The sequence below is a fragment of the Falco cherrug genome, chromosome 9 (assembly GCF_023634085.1).
Source record: "Falco cherrug isolate bFalChe1 chromosome 9, bFalChe1.pri, whole genome shotgun sequence".
Taxonomy (NCBI): Eukaryota; Metazoa; Chordata; class Aves; order Falconiformes; family Falconidae; genus Falco; species Falco cherrug.
In genome coordinates, this window is record NC_073705.1 from 41,037,672 (window position 1) to 41,050,381 (window position 12,710).

Consider the following 12,710-nt stretch of genomic DNA (forward strand, 5'->3'; position numbering starts at 1 on the left):
TTCCCTTAGGAATGTATGACTGGGGGCAATGGTACAGTTAACGGGTGAATGTCACCGAGGATCAAAGAGGAGGAATTCTCAGACTATTGTGTTTTTAATTCAGTCATCCTGTGAATTTTCCATTGAGTAAAACAGCATAGGTCATATATTCAGTCCTTTATTTCTTAGAGGAACTTTCTAGCACACTGGAAACTTCAAAAAAATCCCGTCTGACCCCAGAGTAGATCCTGGTCCTATTGCAGTGATTGTAGCTGGGCTTGGATTTCCAGCAAATGGATGAGCTGTGAGCTGGAGTCAGGGAGGCACCAGCTATTGCTGCCAGGAATGACTTGCCATGGCTGTGCTGGAGAGGTGAGCGGCTGGTGCTGTTCCTGATACATTGTGCTATGAGTGAGGCAGGCAGTAACCAGCTCTGAGCTTGCTCTATGCATCATCGGTTTATGAAACTTCTAAAAAAAAATAATTTCTGGTTTGATTCTTTACCTGCACAGACCTGATGAAGCCTTGTATGGAAAGGGTAGTGTTTCTATGTAATTTGGTGAAAACACACCAGGTTAAATAACAGGATGCACTTTGCATGTGTGTGTTCAAAAAATACATCCTAGCAATGGCAGTATGGACTGTGAAAGAAGGTAATAGCAGTGTCATTCTGTTCCCAGATGGCCTTTAGTTGATTGGCACTTGAGTGTGCATGGATGGCAAGGTGCACTCTTTTACCTTTTTCTTTACATTTCATCCAACTGTGCTTTGTGGGAAGATAGTTATCAGCATCAGTAGGAGTTGGAAGCAGCAGGGAATGGCATTAGTTCAGCTTCAAGAGGGTGCTGTTGAATTACTACTTAGCAATCCAGAGGCCCACAGCATCACCAATATTTAACATGTCCAATTACTGCAATCTTTGTATTTTATTATAGGATATTATTCATCGGTAATGTACCTGAAATCAGAGGGACAACAAAGAAAGAAGTGAAGAGCTCTGTAGCTCTCATTTTTCCTAATGAAAGGGATTTTCTGTGCATGACATTGTACACCTGATAGAAATTGTAACAAACAAAATCCCAATCTGTTGCTTGCAGTAGATCTTTGTCAATAGCACAGGATACACCAAGGCACAAATCTTCTTCATGAAAGTCCTTGGCATTAAGAAACAATTCCTGCAACAATGTTTATTTTTACCTTGTAATAATCCCACACACTGACTTATGTAGACATTCTAGATGTGAAATTATCTGAAATTGGACAAATGTCTACACAAAATAAGCATTCAGAATGTACAAAAAGAGAAAAAAATTAGGAAGTATTCTTCAGTCTGCAGCAGTCAGCACTGAAAATAATGTAGCAGGGCTTGGGAGACATATCTCAAGTTAATAGCTTCTCAATTGTAGGGTTCATAGTGGTGCAGGCTCTTTCTGAAAGGGCTAAAAAAGAGTCAGTTCTCCCTGTGCACCCTCCAGTTGTGCCATTGCATAAGTGCCATGACGCATTGCACTTGTTCAGCTTTTTTACAAGTGGGCTGTATTTGCAGAGCGCAGTCATAAGAAGGTGGCAGTGAGACAATTTCATTCAGATATTCCTTCTAACACAGTCGCATGCCCTGCTTTGCTGCACCATCCAGCCCTTTTTTGGTGAATGCAAATTCACCGAAATTAATCAGGGAGGTGGGCTGGTATTTTTTACTTTGCATTTGTTTTGGTTACTTTACTCTTCATTCTTTGTCAGCTGTTTTCTTTTTCCTTCACCCTGTCCTCCCCCTTGTCCTCCTCACACCTGCAGGTGGAAAAGTGCTGGAGACAGAGCCCAGTGTGCCCACTGCCGTGGGCTGGGGCTGGCCCCTACAGGCAGTGAAGCCTCCCCTGTGGCTGCAGCAGCTGCCCCCCATCCTTGCTGTGCCCCTGCATGATGACTCTCTGTGCCTCTCCCCATGGGGTGGTGCACACAACGACAGGCACCCATCTGCTGCCCCGATGCCTACCAAGATTAGAGCCAGGAGGGTGGGCGGTGGTGTCCCAAGCATGGGAATGGCTTGCTCCTTTTTCCACCCTCACTCCCAGGAGGAGAAGGTGCAAGGAAATAGCAAGTGAGATATTGCAACTCAGAACTGAGCTGGTGAGCCCATGTGCTGGCTGGCACACTGGGCTGAGGGGTACGTTTGAGGCTGCTGAAATGAGTATCTGCAAAATAGGCTCCCACTTTTCACCTTTCCTAATAATTTATCTATTCCTTTATTCTTGTAGTTTTAGTTAATTATATATGTGAGTATAACACAGCCATGTATCCAGTCTGTGAGAAGGCTCTTGGTGCCTCCGGAGCAGACATGCAGGGAGGAAATTGCTGCAGTTGCTTCTGTGAGGTCCTCTGCTTTCCCCTGTCTATGAGCTGACCCACAGTATGCAAAAGCAATTTCCAAAGTGCTCACATGTGAAAATATAAACTCAGTTTGGCAGCTCTTGGGATATGAAATTCACTTAGCCAAGTTTATCCAAGTTTCTTGGTGATTCATGTGGTACTAGCAGAGAAACAGCAGAGTGGGGCTATGTCGGTACGAGGCAGGTGAGAAACGGATCAGTTAGTTGGCAGGTAGCGTCCACGGTGAACAGCATGGTGTTGTAAGACTTGGGGCATTGCTCCTCCAGGCAGAGATGGCCCTTAGTTTGGTGCTAAAACTGTAGCAAAAGTTAAGCAAAGAGGTGATGAAATTAAATGCCTTGCAGAAGGGTTCACATGAAGTTTTGACCAGTGTTTTTGAGACATGGAATTGTGTGACTAGGGAGTGTTTATAAGCTATTGGAGATATTTTTTTTTTTACACTGCTTAGCTTGTGGTCTCAGCATCCTCAGAGCATATTACTGTGAGTGCTGTGCCAGGGTAGCACATGAGCGCAATTAGGAAGAGAGATGCATCATACATCATGTTCAAAATTGACTTCTTGTCTTCTGCTGGCTTGGCAGGAATACACAGACTTGCTAATTTACTGTAACTACTGGGATACACCAAAATAACCAAGCAAGCCAGCCATGAACCAGTTTAAAGAGCTTAGATATGAAGTGGTTTATGACAAAGGCTTCAAGTGTTCATAGCCAGCTGTTCATCAGCCTGGCTAGAAGGTCACTGAGATGTTCCACATGACTATGAAGAGTACACAATGTCATGGCATAAATGAAGGCAGTCAAATAATAACACCTGGATGTCTGAGGAGAGGAAGCCTCTTAAGACTACTTGGGAGCCTTTTTGGTATTCTAACCTGTATCCAGGATCCCTAGGGATGTTATATGCCTGCCAAATGTGAGCACAGATATTTAATACTTCACATGCAGCTACAAAACAGGAGTGCCATCTGATCAAAAATCAAATACAAGCAATACCTGACAGATCTGGGAGCCAAGGAGAAATATCCTATTTCACTGTTAACCACGTGAACTGTATTTCAGGCAGGATTTATGCCTGATCACCCAGTGTCAGGAAGGATGAAAACCAGGCAAATTCAGGCAGGCTTGTTTCAGAAGTAGGTGCGGTCTCTAGCACACCGTAGTTTGAGAGAAAGTGTACCACTTTTGCATAAGGCAAGAAAATACTTGAATTTAGGGATGGCATTAAGAACTGAGCTGCTTTACTAGTGATCTGAGCATGTCCAGGTAGCTGCTGTCTGAAGGGAGCTGCTGGCCTGTGCAATGGTGATCTCTCCTGCAACTGGATGTTATGGTGTGTGTGACGTGGAGGGAAAAATCAAAGCCACCTTTCAGTCATCTTTCCTTTAGCCTTTTTTCTAAGTATTAGGGATATTATCAGTGCAGTACTGATGCACGGAAGGTTTGTGCTGTGTTGATGGTTTGGAAGTTATCCATGAAATTATTTCTGCACACACCAGGGCACTGACTCAGCCCATTCGCAGAAAAATGTTCAAAGATGAAACTAAGTATTTGTGAAATTTGGGAGGAAAGAGTGCCTCTCACCCCTCCCCCTCCTGGCTTTTGTCTATCACTATTTTTAAACCATATAAATGAGTTGTAATGCCAGTCCTTTCAGCAACACAGATGTTTGCAATAAGCATGCAGTTGGGAAGTGTAAAGTGAAGATGAATGTATCATTATTATGCGTAAGTAAACTTTTGTGGCCCATTTGTCAGATCAAGCTGAATTGCGTCCTGTCTTTCCAGATTACAAATGCCTTGCATTAAAGCAACAGGTTTTTAAGAAGGCTGGGAAAATGTCCTACTCTGATTGCTCATTGTAAATACTTTAGTGCAGAAACTTTACCCAGTCTCTTCTCTCTCGGCTTTGGAAATAAAAGCTTAGGTAAAAGCGCTATTATTTCCAGTCCAACACCCCATTCTGTGAGAGACTGCCAGATCTTTTCCTATCAAGGAAAGGTCCTAGCAGCTATCAACTACTGCATCTATGACAAGATGCTCAAGTGATATATAGATGCATTCCTCCATTTGTTTTTAAGTTGCTCTTAAACACATTTTCTTTGGAGCAATGTTTCAGCCAAACAAGACAGGAAGGTAGATTATTTTTTTTTGCCTTTAAACTAGTGAACATTTTTAAAAGTGAGCTATGCTTCAGTGTTTTTTGGCACACGGAATCCATCTTAATGTGGAGTACATGACAAAAAGTGCTATGCTTTCTATAAAGATCTTAAGGAGAATGACTGAGCCCCAGTACCACACTGTAAATTAACTATTGTCCTTTGTCAGCATTGAGTGTGCCCCGTCATGTCAAATAACCACAGTTGGCATCCTGTCTATGAGCATGACCCCATTCATTCCATCCACCCAGCAGTGAATAATTCATATAGCAAGTTTTACCCTGGGCAAAATACACTGACATCAAGAGTCACTAAACTATAGTCATTCACAGAACAAAATAGTTATTCATGCTTTCAATGTGAACCATTAAATCTTGCCAGTTAAATTTAAGAATGAATCAAATTAATTCATTTAACATCTTCTGAGCTCACAATAACGTTGTTGCACACTTGCTGTGCTTTGCTTTACTTTCCCCCTTTTTTTTTCCAAAATGTTTGTACCTGGAAAGTGAAATGCTATGACAAGCAGGTTTTAGTAAGCCCTGTAAAGGGAAGCCTCAGAAAAAAGATAATTCCAAAGTCATGATGCGGCACCCTCAGCTTACAGTTTCTTGTTTTACACGTCATCTGTTATTAAGTGGTAATGTGGTTATTGGTTGCATTTAATGCATTTAAGCAATGATTGCTCCTAAACACCTGGACCTGCCTCCTGGCATGCACCACTGCAGAGTGTATTACTTGCTGAGGCTGAGGGGCTGTGCCTGGGTCTCCCCTTGCTCCTTCTGCTCTGTCTTGAGCGGGACCTTGCCCTTCCCTTCTGCGGCAGCTGCTGTGCCCCTTGGGACTGGGAGGAGAGGTGAACTTGAACCAAAGACAGGAGAGAGCAGGCAAACCCTTGTGCTTTCTGTGAGACCCTGCCTGGCACATTGCTCCAAGGTAATAAGTAGATAATAACACTGGTCAGATGGCAGAGAAGCACGTGCAATGAGGAGGAGCAGTTGAGATAGGAGAGGATTACATGGTGAGTCCTGCTACCATCAACTCAGGCTTCTTATTTGTTGTTTCCTTGCAAGAAAGAAAATGGCTCACGTGTGCTGGTGGTGGCTCTTTGCGGCAGTCACCACATAACCACAAGTGCAAGGGACAGCATGTGCCCTCAAAGATGCCTCCTGTGCTGGCAAGCATTGGCAGGTGTCTCTAAGGGCTATTGCAAAGGGCTGGGAAGGGATTTGTGGGTGTTTTCTCAAAGTGCTGTCACTTACAGGAAAAAAATGTTTCGTTTGAGTTTTATCGCAAGATGGTAAACTAGGGAAGTGAGTTTTCATCTGCCATGACCAAAAGAGCCAGTGAATGGGAGGTGTTGCTATGGTCCCACTTAGTCATGCGGTGAGGAGATTGCATTGTTAAACGTCTGCACGTGGTGGCTCCATCCTTTCAAAGCTCAGTAACACTGAGAGGTGGGATGGGAGTGGCATCTAATTAGGAGGAGTTAATAATTTACTCTTTTGTGAGTGAAGGATCTGCTAACAATATTTGCACTGCAGGCTCTCTCTGCTTTCAGTGTAACTGCTTTAACTTGTTGTATGCCAGTAATATCAGGGGTGATGGGTACCCATAACCTAACAAAAGGAGCATCTTCTGGTTGGGAAGGGATTGATGTGTGTTCTTTGGGTCGGTGACTGACAACCTTTCCTTCCCAGTCTGCAGTTGTTTCTATGCCCATGTGCATCCCCTGGCTATTTCATACAGTCTTAAGAGCTATTTCATCAATACTGCACAAGGTCCCTCACATTTTCTGTTTAATTGTTTAGTTTTCTTCCCAGATGTGTTTGAGTTGCTTTGTTTGGAAAACAGAGATGGAAAGATGCAAGAAAAAAATGTGTGGTTTACCACACATTAGCTAGGAGTAAAGCTGCAGCCCTGATGTAAGGATTCATCTGAGGCAGTTTGAGTCACTTGCTGCCACCACCCATCCTGCCCTATGATCACTGTCCATTCTAAAATTTGTTGTGAAGAATGTCTTCCAAGCTGAGAAGTCCTCTTTGGAGATGGTTTCCTTATGGTTTGGCACAAAATAATTAGCTGAAAATTATTTATCACATCTTCCTGGCAAAATAGATCATATTCCAAAACACCTGCTTCCCTCTCAGAAATCACAGCTTCTGATCTGTGTAACTTAACACCAAGAAATCCAGGTTGCTGCTTTTATTGTGATTAGAGATGTATGTGCCACGTTGTTTCAGCCTCTGCTGAAGGCCTGCTCCCTGTGTGTGAGCAAACAGGGTGGAGAAAGCCAGTGGAGAGAGTTGGGTTTGGTGCTGGACACTACGTGGAAGGGTGATGCAGAGATGGAACACTACTGTCGTAGGCTGTGGTGTCTTCATTGCCTCAGCATGGCACAGCAAGATTGTGGAAAATTAGCCTGTATCAGTGTTTGATCCCCTGGACAGGTTGTTTTGCCTTACTAGAAGTGTGCTTTCAGCTGCTCGTGCCTTGATGTGAACTACAGCCACATTTGCTGCAAGAATTGCTCAGGTCCAGGTTATCTAATGGGCATGACTGATCCATCGCAGTTTACTTTGGATCACAGTTCACCCGGAAAAGCTCCCCCTGGGGCTGGAGGGAGCAAGGGGGCATGCTTGTCTGGGTCTGAGCTTCCTCACGTCCCTTCCTGCCTCTCATCCCCCACTACCTTCGGTGCCACCTCCCTGACATGATTCAGGCAGAGGACCTCTCTGGGGGCTTCCTCAGATCTAGCAGAGACAGCAGCTTCTCACTGGGCACTCACCAGATTTTAACATGCACAGCCTGTTGACTATCCACAGACCAAAACAAAACAGAAAACAACTTCCTCTCCTCCAGTGATCCAGTTGCAAGGGGGATTGTGTGCCTGTGTGGGAAATTCTGGGGGAAGCGCAGTTTTATGTGAGTTGTTTGAGATCATGAGCTGTGTGTAGTCTTCTTTTCAGGTGCTCTTTTTTAAGGGTGAGTGGTATATGAGATGCAGATTATTCTTGTTAAAAAAAGGGGAAATTTCTACTGAGGGGGTTCATTTGCATTTTAGAAAGCTGGCTTTCTGACCCTTTTTCCTTGACATTGCTATGGTGTCCCTCCAAAAATCATGCTGGTAGAGAGAAAAGCCCTTGCCCTCTCCCGTGGCAGGCTCTCCTTCAGCCTCCAGAAGGAAGAGGCTGAGGGACTGCTGGGGCTGGCAAAGAAAGGGCCACCTGTGGCAGTTGTCTCTACCCAGACAAACCTCTTTGGTTTGCTCTCAATTTGTTTATACCTTAATCCTCTGGCAGTTTCAGGACCAAATAATTTATTTCTGATTGTTGATTGGTTGTGGTTTTTTAACCTGGGAGAAGAAGGCACAAGATGAGTCAGTGAATGAACATTCAAATAGACAAATTCAGGCTCAGAAAGCAGTGCACATTTTTCACAGTGGGCAGTTAACTATTAGAGCAACTTGTGTAGGGCATTCAGTGGATTCTCCATCACTTTAAATCGAGCCTGCATGTACTATGCTTTAAGTAGAATTTGCAGACTTGATTCAGAGTTGCCTGAGTGAGATTTTTTGGTCTGTTTTGTGCAGCTGGACAGAGCAGATGGTCAGAAAAGCTATGAAAATAACTCTCTCTAAGAGATCTGTGTTTAAATACGCAAACAAACAAACCCCTTGAAAATGATATCCACACATACATGGATGAAAATTGCAAGTCCTTAGCAATACTAGAAAAGGCAATGTTCATCTGCTGTAACTGACCATTTTTGCTACTCCAGATACAGGGTAATTTGCAGGAAAGCATGGTAAACTGTTTGTGCTGATAAGGAAAGGGTTAAGATGGGGTGCTCATCAGGGGGATGACTCCCCTCCAGCCTCATGGTGTTAACAGGAGCAGACCGCAGTGGTGTAGCCCTGCTCTCTGACTTTCAGCATCCCCCCCAAGCCTCAGTGAGGTGCTTCAGGTCTCGGAGCACCCAGTGCCTGGAGGGGCATGAAGCAAGGCTGTCCCAGCTAGGCAGCACTAGGGGAGGCTGAGCTCCTCTTTAAACCCAGCTGCCCAACCTGGGTCAGTCTGTACGGGCTTCTGAATGCTTGCATCAGGCCCCTCTCCCCTAATAGCCAACCTGGGAAGGCACCAGCCGTCCCAGAGAATGTCAATGAACAGTTGGAGCTCTTCATTAGAGAGAACCTAATTAGTCGTTTATTATTTATGTGATTTTACATTAATGGCCTGGCAACAAGATTTATTTCTCAAGTTATTTGTTTCACAATGTGGTTTCTTCAGCAATCAATTGATATTTGGTTAGCTTAATAACTATCTTGTTAAAATCAAATTAAATGCTACTCTGATTTAACTGTATTAAAATAAATGTTGTCATTGGTAATGAAATGCAAATAACTATTTAAATTGTGGCAGTGCTTCATTGAGTTGCCACTGTTGGGTGGAAGCGTGTTGAAGAATGCACCAGTGAGGCAGGGGACAGCAGGAGGTGCCGAGAGCTGAGACCCCCAGCCAGCACCAGCAAGACAAACAGGAGCTTCCCTCTGTCTCCAGTAGGTCCTGGTTGGTAACTGCAACAGTATATGAAAGCAAAGTTTCTCTGTTTAAATAGGAAATCTGTTCTTTAGTTTCACTCTCTGGTAAGCCCACTAGGCTAGAAATGAAAACTGAGTCTAGCTACAAGCATCTAAGAGCAGATGCAGGTCCCTGGTGTCTGAAAAAAGGTTTTACAGACAATGAATTGAAATGAAGGATCCTCAGGCTTTTCCTGTGTCCCTGTTCCTCAGGGACAAAGCCTGACAGAAAGGTGGCCCACATGCTTATTCATTTCCTGGCACCATGGGGTCCCCCACCTCAGCAAACATAGATGGAGGCAGGGATAGCAAGACAACTCCTCTGCAAGTTCTTGCTGTGTAAATGCTTGTACCTCCCACCTCCCCATCACATCCCATTCCTGTGGCAGGAAGCAAGCATGGACATGGAAAAAGTCTTCAGTGAGTTTGGGCTGGAAATAAGGATTCATAAGCAGACAAGCAGCTTGTTTGAATAAACTTCTGCCGTTCCTTAGGTCCAAGGAGGAGTGTCTGGGTGCAGGTGACAGGTTACCAAACACCAGCAAACTCAGCTTCTTCAGCAGATCAGACAGGAGGAAAGGAAGGCTGTAGATCTCTGCAGATCTCCCCGTCTCTGTAGATGGAAAGATCAACATCCATATGAAAGTCAAAATGTGTGATCAAAACTTTCTGCTGGTATGGATGCCTGCATGAAATAGTAGAAACAGCAGCTGGAGTCATCGGGGAAGAAAGTCCTGACATGTTGCCAAAGCTTTATGCTGAAACTACACAATCTAAAATGTGTGGTGTGTAGGGTTGATCCAGCTTCCTTTCTAGTCAGCACTGATACCACTTGTGACTGCAGCAGGACCCAGGGCAGGGCTGCCCTTGTGAGTGAGAAAGGTGGTGAATGCAGAGCTCAGCCTCTGTAAGTAGGGTCAGACGTACATCCCTGCATTCAGAGGGGTCTGTGCGTTTCCCAAAACCACAGAGAAAATGAAGACATGGTGCCACACAGGCAACTGGTTTTGTCTTTTTTTTAAATATGGAGATAAATTACTCATTTGTATCCTTAGTGGCCAAATTTGTATGCACAAGTCCTTGTTATTGAGTTACAAGTACTGCAAGAACAGTTGCATGTACAAAGTTGGACCAGTGCCTGCAGAGAAATCCTTGAAATAACTAACTGCAAAAAGGATCAGTTGCAGAGTGAGTTCCCAGTCCTTTTCTCCAAAAAACAGAGGCACATCCAGGCATTTAATATGCACACAAACTGTTAACCACTAGTGTGGTACAGCAAAGAACAAACTCCTAACAGAAACCGTGCTGCAGTTTGTAACACTTGTATTTTTGCCCACATGCATTACCAGTTATTGACAAAAGTGCAAGGAACACATGTGCATGTTATAGGCAGAAGTTATTCAAGTTATTCCTTATTATGAAGTACAGTAATGGGTCTGCATTCCCTCCACAGTCCAGACGCAGGCACTTCATCACATACATGTGATTTTTTTTTTTTTTTTTTGCATTTCCAGATAAAATGATGCCACAGACCTAAGCCTGGGTGATAGAATAGATAAGATGAGGAATCAGAAGGAAGAAATAGGAGTGAAGTTCAGCTCAGTATGAAATGTCCAAAGATTTAAACTCACTGTGTTTTTTAATAAAGTTAGATGAACAGCATATGATGCCTTGTGCTATATTAATCTTACAGCGCTTGATGCTTCACATGATTTTCCAGCAGCTTTCATTTATTGAATTTCCTGCTTAGATTTTTAGTGAAAAGCAAGGAAGATTATGAAACATCCCCTTTTTAATTCTAATTTAATTGCATACAATTAGCTAAATACATCATTTGCTACAACTTCAGTTAATACATTGTTAAATATTATTTTTACAATAGTCTGCCAAATGACATATTAATAATATTTGGTGTCATCAGCACTAGATTACAAAAATTATTGCGTACTGCTTATTAGGATGTGATATGATGCGTTTCTGCATTGGTTAACTATGTAGGTGACTAAGGATTATGAAACAGTTCTCAACCCATACCATGGATTTTAAAGCTTCCAGATTTGTTTGTTTACTTTAAAAAAGAATTAAAGTCAAGTTCCTGACACTGTTTTTGTGGCATGGTTTTCTAGATAAGTGCATTCAGCCTTATTTCCTGTACACTAAGCTTTCGTAGTTATACTTAGCCTGCCCCAATTCCCTGAAGTTTGGTTTCTTTATTTTTCTCTATTTTCGAGTCTGCCAAGAAGGGGAAAACTGATCCTGCCTTGGGGATAAGAGACCAGAGTAACCGACCTTAGTGGGGCCTTTCCAACCCTACTTTTGTTTGATCCTGCGTACTCTGGAGTTGTCATGCATCCAACCAGCTCATGGTGGAGTCAAACCAAACCGGTGTCCATGCTTGGCTGCAGCTTCTGTACTGAGAAAAAGAGCAGTGCAGCTCCAGCCATCATTTGGTATTCTTATAAATGTTGTAATGTTGTGCTGGTGGGACAGAGAGATGTAGGGCTCCCTTCTGGGTCAGATGTCCTCTTGTTACCACTGCTGCCCTGAAGGATTTAGTATCTGGATTGATCCCGCAGCCTCCTGGCTTCTTGTTGAGCCCTGGGATTCTGGCTGCCTCCTGGCTGGAGGGGTCTACCGTGGTGTCTGACTGCACTGAACACCCTTCACTGCAGGGCCTGGGACATACGGAATTCAATAGTAATACACCGTGCTGCAATTGCAGAAAAATTGAAGGTGTTGCCTGATGTTGCACAGCACAGAAAACGAGTGGCAGCTTGTGCTGAGGTGCCAGCCAGCAGCATGCTGGAAGCGTCAGGATAATGTGAGAGGGACTTGAGGTGCCAGGTTTCATCCTGGGTTCAAACTTTGTCTCTGCTAACCCTAGGGATAGCTCACTCCAGGGCTTTGGTCTGGCCCAAAAGTGATGACAGGAAGCATTTGCAAACTTGAAATGACATTTGGCTTTCCAGGGCCACCCAGTATTTGGGCTTGCCTTTCCAGGACTACAAGTACTTCCAGGTGTTTGAGGCAGAGCCATATGTAAAAACATCCTTTTCAAGAGCAATAGCACTCTGGTACTGCAGCACAGAAGCAACAACAAACAGGAAACCTTAGGGATGAGGGTCAGACAGAAATGTAGGTTCTAGTGACTAATTGGAAACATCAAAGATTAATGATTAATTTAGAAAATTCAAAGTGAGGTGTTACTTTAGCTGTGGTGCCAAGTTCTGGGCTGATTGGCCTGGAGGCTGGAGCTCTTAGGTGTGCCAAGCAGGTACTACATCTGCAGCAAAGCAGTAGCACTTGGTATTTATGCAATTTATGATTGGCTTTGAAAATAAATACAAGTAGCTGCAACTCAAGAAATGCACAAGCTTTGCCCCAGAGCTGCCTTTACTCTTCTCAGGGGCCACCTCCAGCAAGAGGGGAGTTTAATCGATGTTTTTCCTGCACTCCTTGGGCTGTATCTGTATCTGTACTGGTGGTAACCCCAGGCAGACAGCGAGGCTGTGAAGGCTGTTTGATGGTTGTGGGGTGCAATGGTGAGCTCACAAAGAAAGAACAATTGCTTTGGCTTTTATTATGTCCTTCTGGATTTTTGTTCAAA